The 7,269-nt window shown below is 37.7% G+C and overlaps 1 pseudogene; it reads left to right on the top strand.

The window, feature by feature from the left end:
* The first annotated feature begins 919 nt into the window (after window positions 1-919).
* Window positions 920-4,964, top strand: LOC101053678 (uncharacterized; annotated as a pseudogene).
* Window positions 4,965-7,269: the final 2,305 nt, after the last annotated feature.

Below are 7,269 nucleotides of genomic sequence, written 5' to 3' on the forward strand. Positions count from 1 at the left end.
TTTTTTCTAGCCTCCCCCCCCATTAATGGACATGATTTTTAGGTCAGTTTTAGGTTTATAGAGAGATGAGCAGGAATTAAATATAGCACCCTCTTCCCGCCCCTCCCCAACTAGCAACTTCCCCTGTTGTTAACACCTTGCTTTGGAACGATACATTCGTTTCCATTGATGAACCAATATTGATGCCCTACTATTAACTAAAGTCCATTATTAACGTTAGGGTTCACTCTTGTGTTGTACATTCTATGACCAAATGCATAATGTCATGTGTCATCATTATAATGCCATATAGAGTGGCTTCACCGCCTTCAAAATCCCACATGCTCCACCATATTCCTCCCTCTCCTCTTCCTTCTGTGCTTCCCAAATCCCTTTGTATCATTGATCTACTGTCTATAGATTTGCCGCTTCCGAAATGTCATATAATTGAAACCACACATCACATAGCCTTTTCACATTGCCTTCTTTCACTTAGCAACACACATTTGTGTGCAAGTTGTATAGATACACGTTTTCAACTCATAGGGTAAATACCAAGGACTGCAGTTGCCTGATGTATGGGAAGACTATGTTTAACTTTGTGAAGACACTGCCACATTTTCTCCCAAAGTAGCTGTACCATTTTGTTTTCCCACTAGCAGTGAAGGCTGATGATGCCAAATGCTGGTAAAAATGTTATGCTATATCTTTACCAGCATTTGGTATCATCCGCATTTTAGATTTTAGTTATTCTAACAGGAGTCTCCTTATTGCTTGAATTTGTGTTTCCCTAATGCTGCTTTTGCATCACTATAAAGAACTATCTGAAGCTGGGCAGTTTATAAAGAAAGGAGGTTTAATTGGCTCACAGTTCTATATGCTGTACAGTAAGCGTGGCACTGGTACCTGCCCCTGGTTAGGGCCTCAGGAGCTTACAGTCATGGTGGAAGAAGGAAGAACAGGGGCATCATTTAGTGAGAGTGGCAGCAGAAGGTGGGGGAGGTGCCACACTTTTTAAACAGCCAGATCTCACATGAACAGAGTGAGAACTCATTTACTATCATGAGGACAGCACCAAGCCATTCATGAAGGATCCTCCCCCATGACCCAAACCCTTCCCACTATGCCCCACCATCAACATTAGGGATTACAGGGTTATAGTTCAACATGAGATTTGGAGGGAACAAGCATCCAAGCTGTGTCACCTGATAGCATATGATGTTGGACATCTTTTCCTCTGCTTGTTTTTAAGCTGTATATCTTATTTGGTGAGGCATCTGTTCAGATAGTTTGTCAGTTTAATTGGGCTGTTTGTTTTCTTATTGTGAATTTTTAAAGAGCCCTTTGCATATTTTGGATACATGTCTCTTGTGTTTTGCAATGATTTTCTCCTAATCTGTGACTTGTCTTTGCATTGTCTTAACAGTATATTTCACAGATAAGAAGATTCTAATTTTAATGAAGTCCCATTTACCACTTTTTTCTTTCATGGATCATGTTTTCAGTGTCATATCTTGAAACTCATTACCAAAACCAGGGTCACCTAGATTTTCCCTTACGTTATATTTTACATGTTTTACTGTTTTGTGTTTTACATTTAGAGCTATGATTTTTTTTCAACTAACTTTTGTGAAAGATGTAATGTCAGTGTCTAGATTCTGTTTCTTTTTCATAAGGAACTTCAGTTCCAGCACCATTTGTTAAAAAGACTATATCTTCCCTTTCTCCATTGAATTGGTTTTGCCCCTTTGTCAAAAATCAGTTGGCTATATTTGTGTGAGTTGATTTCCGAATACTCTGTGCTGTTTATTTGATCTATTTGTCTGTTTTTTCACCAATGCCACACTGTTTGGATCATTGTAGCTTTACAGAAAGACTCGAAGTCAAGAGTCAGTCTTCTTTGTTCTTCTTCAGTATTGTTTCAACAATTGCATATTTTTGCCTTTTCATATAAACCTTAGAATCAGTTTGCAGATATCCACAAAGTACCTTTCTAGGATTGCACTGAATCTATAGATCAAATTGGGAGGAACTAACACACAGCAAGATTGAGACTTCTTATCTATTAACATAGTTTGTCTTTCCATTTATTTAGATCTTCTTTGATTTATTTAATCGGAGATTTGTAGTTTTTCTCACATACATTTTGTACATCTTTTGTTAGCATACTATGGATTTCTCTCTCTCTCTCTTTTGGTAATAATGTTAATAATGTTGTACTTTAATTTCAAATTCTAGTTGTTCCTGGCTGGTGTATAGTAAAAAAAAAAAAAATACCTTCATGTATTAAGCTTGTATCCTGAAACTTTGCTATATTCTAGAACTAATTAGTTCTAGATTTGTTTGTTTGTTTTGTCAGTTCTTTGGGGTTTTCTACATAGACAATCATGTCATCTGTGAACAAAGACGATTTTATTTTCTTCTTTACAATTCATGTACTTTTTATTACCTTTTTTTGTCTTATTGTCTACAGTGTATTTTCAAAGCAATATACAACTACAAATATGATTACAGGTAACAAGGTGCATCCTTTAAACCAATGTCTTTAGTATTTTAATTGTAAGTTTTAAATGCATCTTCTAAACACTAGGTAAAATTCTTAAAAACAGGAAATTTCTTTGAATGTATTTCCATAGTCTACCACAGAGTCTGTACATGGTAAGCACTCAGTGAGTACGTAGTGGGAATTAACTTAAGATATAACTTTAAAACTTAACATCTGTGTCTGGGCTTTTAGCAGAAAACAGAATTCACATCAGATGCTTCAAATGAAGAGACTTGAACGCAGTCGACTCTCAGGCATGTCTGCCATTAGCATCAAAATTCTCCTTGTTTGAGAGTAAGACCTGGGCTTCTCAGGTAATTCCAATGGCCAGCAGTGGTTAAAAATCAGTAATAAAAGGACTACTTGTAGAAGCGTAGACAAGGCTAAGAAAACCAAAAAGAGATGTTGAGGCACTCGCTTGATAAATAAAGAAACCAAAAGCTGAGTGAGGAAGAGTAACTAGCTCAAGGTCATGAAGGTAGTTCATGGCGGAGACGGGTTTCAAGCCAAGGGATGTCTAATTCTATACTCCATGCTGCCTTCCAGATGAGTTGTTCTCTGGAACAAAATGTAATATTTGACCAAGCCTGAAGTGAAAAAAAAAAAAAAAAAAACCCACTTTCAAAGTAAGCACAAGATGTTCCTTCACTTAAAACCACATCAAATAGATTAAGATCAAAGTTTTCCTTGTGTTCTCAAATGAATTAGGGCCTGAAATGAAACCCATCTAGTTTCTGTGATTAATATAAGACACGTGATGTTGTCTCCTTTTCTCTCCATCTTGCCGATAAAATCATGTCTGAATTTTTCTAGAAAGAGAATGATGAGAAGCCAGAATGACAGATATTATATCTGCTAATGTGTAGTCTGGGAGATGGGACCCCCAGCAGGGAGTGGGTTAGGAGGACAGAGAAGATGTTGACCTCTGATTAAAGCAAATGCTCAGACCTGGATTTCGAAAACTCTTTCCCTCCCACAGTTGCTGGGGATAACATCGTAGCTTTACCTCTGAACTAAGGACTTCATACAAATACATTTTCAATTCATCTGCCACTTACTGTTGACTAGATAATAAACCACTTAAAGCTTCTGAGACTAGCAGTTAGTTACCTCTTAAAATGAAGTAGTCTCCTGATTTTGTGTAACACACATTTGTCTTTAAAATGCTTTATATTTTTTATAATTTTCTCCTCTTACTACCTAATTCACAAGTCCATTCTATTTTATACACCTTACATGTCCCTATACTATTCATGCTGAAGTCTCTTCTCACTGTAAAATGAAAGATAAAATTAAATGATTGTCAGGAAGGCACTGAGCTTAAACTGAAGCAAGTTCAGTGGATGCCAGCAGCGCCCTGATCTGAAGAAACATCTCAGGGTCTGCGGTACCTGCACATCAAAGGAAGGTGTGAGCCCAGAGGTCTGGACCCAGCTTGTAGAAGTGGGACACCAGTCACCAGATACTGAAGAAGAAAGCAGAACCAAGAGAAGAAAAAAAAAGAGAGAAACACTGTAGACAGTCCTCTTCGAGGAGTTCTTCAGATAGAATAGACAGCCAAAAGAAAGAAGGAAGGAAATCAAGATCAAAGTCAAGATATCTGTCCAGAGATCAGCCTTGTTCTCATTCTTATGATAGAAGACACAGGCATCAATCAAGCAGTAGCTTTCATGGCTGTAGAAGGAAAGTAACTCAAAGTCATTCAAGGGGTGGAGGGAAATTCTATGGAGTTAAGAGTTAAGTCTAGGTCAAAAAGCAGAAGAAGATCTAGGTCAAGACCTTGTCCATGTTCTCACAGTTGGAGCAGTGAAAGCTCCAGCCACAGAAGAATGCGTAGTCGGTCTCAGGATGAAGAACAACGTAAAGGCAGAGCTAGGGAGAAAAGAAGAAGGATTAAGGGAAGGACAAGGATTACATCACATCAAATGTGGGGAATCTGGAAACATGAAAGCTGGATTAGAACATCTGCCACCAGCTGAGCAGACCAAAGCCAGACTACAGCTGGTTCTTGAAGCTGCTGGAAAAGCTGATGAGGCATTGAAAGCCAAAGAAAGAAATGAGGAAGAAGCAAAGAGAAGAAAGGAGGAAGACCAAGCCACCCTGGTAGAACAAATAAAAAGAATAAAATAAATGGAAGCTGTTGAAAGTGATTCCTTTGTTCAGCAGACATTCAGATCAATTAAGAAGTCAAAAAGTTAGTGGAATCTACTGAAGCACAATATGCAACTTCAGCATCAGGACCAGCATCACTAGGTGTCGATCCACTCAGTACCAAAAACGAAATAGAAATGAGCAGCATCCCTACCGCCATCAAGTACCAAGATGACAATTCCCTGGCCCATCCACATTTATTTCTAGAGAAAGCTGATGCTGAGGGAAAATGATTCAGAGGCTAATTGCTCTCTGACAAGAAAGACTAATGGGCAGTCCTGTGGCCTAAGTAAAATACATACGGTTGGATTGGATGGCCCCGGTAACATTGGAAATTTAGGTTTTTTAAATACCAATATTAACTTTTTGCCCTTAGGAAGAATTCAGCTGATTATATAAAAAGGTAATCTAATTTCATTCTTCTCTCATGTAGACTTGAATATGTGTTGATTTGCTTTAACAAAATCACCTTGTTTTTAAGCTGTATAATTTAAGCTACAATATTGTGAAAATTAAAACATAAAATTTAAGAATGCATGAAAGAGAGGTATGAAAATGCTACACTCTTAATAAAGCTAACTATACATTTTGTAAAAAGATTCTCTGGGTGTGGCAAGAGCTCTGCAGTGGACTGCAGTTTCCAGAGCTCCCTATTAATGGTTAATGGATCCAGGTTGTCTATCTGGATGCCAAAGGCATATGTGAATGTATCTTCTGTCCTGCTTCAGCCAATTCCCTAGTACTGACTATGAAAGTCAGCAGATGGGTGTGTTTGGGGTTATGTTGTTTTGTTTTATTTTGCAATGCAGAATATGTATTTCAAAAGAGTTTGAATGCCTTTGACAGTGGACTAATATCCAGAATTTACAAGAAATTTAAACAACTCAAGAAAAATACTTCTAAAGAATCCCATTAAAACATGAAGAAGGACATGAATAGTCAGTTTTCAAAAGAAGTCATACAAATTGCCCACAGGCATTTGAAAACAAGTTCAACATCACTAATCATCACAGAAATGCAAATTAAAACCACAATGAGATATCATCTAACACCAGTCAGAATGGCTATTAAAAAGACAAAAAATAACAGATGTTGGCAAGACGTAGAGAAAGAGAACTTTTATACACTGTTAGTGCGACTGTAAATTAGTACAACCTCCGTGGAAAACAGTACAGAGATTTCCCAGAGAACTAAAAATAGAACTACTATCCAATCTAGCATTCCTATTACTGAGTGTCTACCCAAAGGGAAAGAAATAATTATCTTAAAAAGATACCTGGACTTATATGTTTATCGCAGCACTATTCACAATAGCAAAGATATAGAATATCAACCTAAATATCCATCAGTGGCTGATTGGATAAAGAAAATGTCTTATACACGCTTGAATACCTACTCAGCCATAAAAAAGAATGAAATCATGTTTTTTGCAGCAACATGGATGGAATGGAGGTCATTATCCTAAGTGAAACAAGACAAACACATGTTCTCACTTCTAAGTGGGAGCTAAATGCAGTGTATACATGGCATAGAGTGCAGAATGATTGACAGTGGAGACTTGGAAGGGTGAGAAGGTGGGGAAGGGAATCATGAGAAGTTACCCAATGGATACAATGTACATTATTTGGGTGATGGATACTCTAAAAGCCCTGACTTCACCAGTATGCAATGATTCATGTAACAATATTACACTTGTACCCTTAAATTTATATAAGTAAAAATGGTTTTAATAAAATAAAAATGAATGTAACTATTCATACTTTTATGACCATAGATTTGTTTTTGCTTTTTCTTATCAGTCTTCTTTATCCTCACTTGTTTGTCTAGATTATGATATTTAGACATTATATTCATAAGTACAATTCATGTGTGACATATTACATGGGACGTTCCAAAATGTACCCTAATTAGTTGAATTGAGACAGTTTAGTATGTGGAAAATATCGTGAAATTATATAGGACTAAAAACTACATGAGAGTTATTTAAAATGTCTATTTAATTTTGATCAATAAATTGGTCTAAATCAAATTGTTTATAATTATTAAAGAAATTGATTTCATATTAAAAATAATCTTTATGCTGAAAATAAGAAAAACTGATTTCCCACCAATAAATTTTTTCAGTACCATTTACTGGCGAATAAATCAAATGAAACACCTGCCTTCCCTACCTCAAACGATTTATTAAGAACAGATATCCGGGCTTTGCTCTACTTTCTATTATGGATTTAAGACAAATTGAATAGAATTCGGAATACAACTTAGCAGAGAAAAAAAAACTGTGATGTAGAAGGACTGAACAACTATGTGGGAAGGAAGGGAGGGAGGGAGGGAAGGAGGGAGGGAGGGAAGAAAGGAAGGGAGGGAGGGAGGGAGGGAAGGAAGGAAGGGAGGGAGGGAGGGAAGGAAGGAGGGAGGGAGGGAGGGAAGGAAGGAAGGGAGGGAGGGAAGGAAGGAAGGGAGGGAGGAGGGAAGGGAGGGAGGGAGGGAGGGAAGGAAGGAAGGGAGGGAGGAGGGAAGGGAGGGAGGGAGGGAGGGAAGGAAGGAAGGGAGGGAGGGAGGGAAGGAGGGAGGGAGGGAGGGAGGGAAGGAGG

This window comes from Saimiri boliviensis, chromosome 2 (genome assembly GCF_048565385.1).
Source record: "Saimiri boliviensis isolate mSaiBol1 chromosome 2, mSaiBol1.pri, whole genome shotgun sequence".
Taxonomy (NCBI): Eukaryota; Metazoa; Chordata; class Mammalia; order Primates; family Cebidae; genus Saimiri; species Saimiri boliviensis.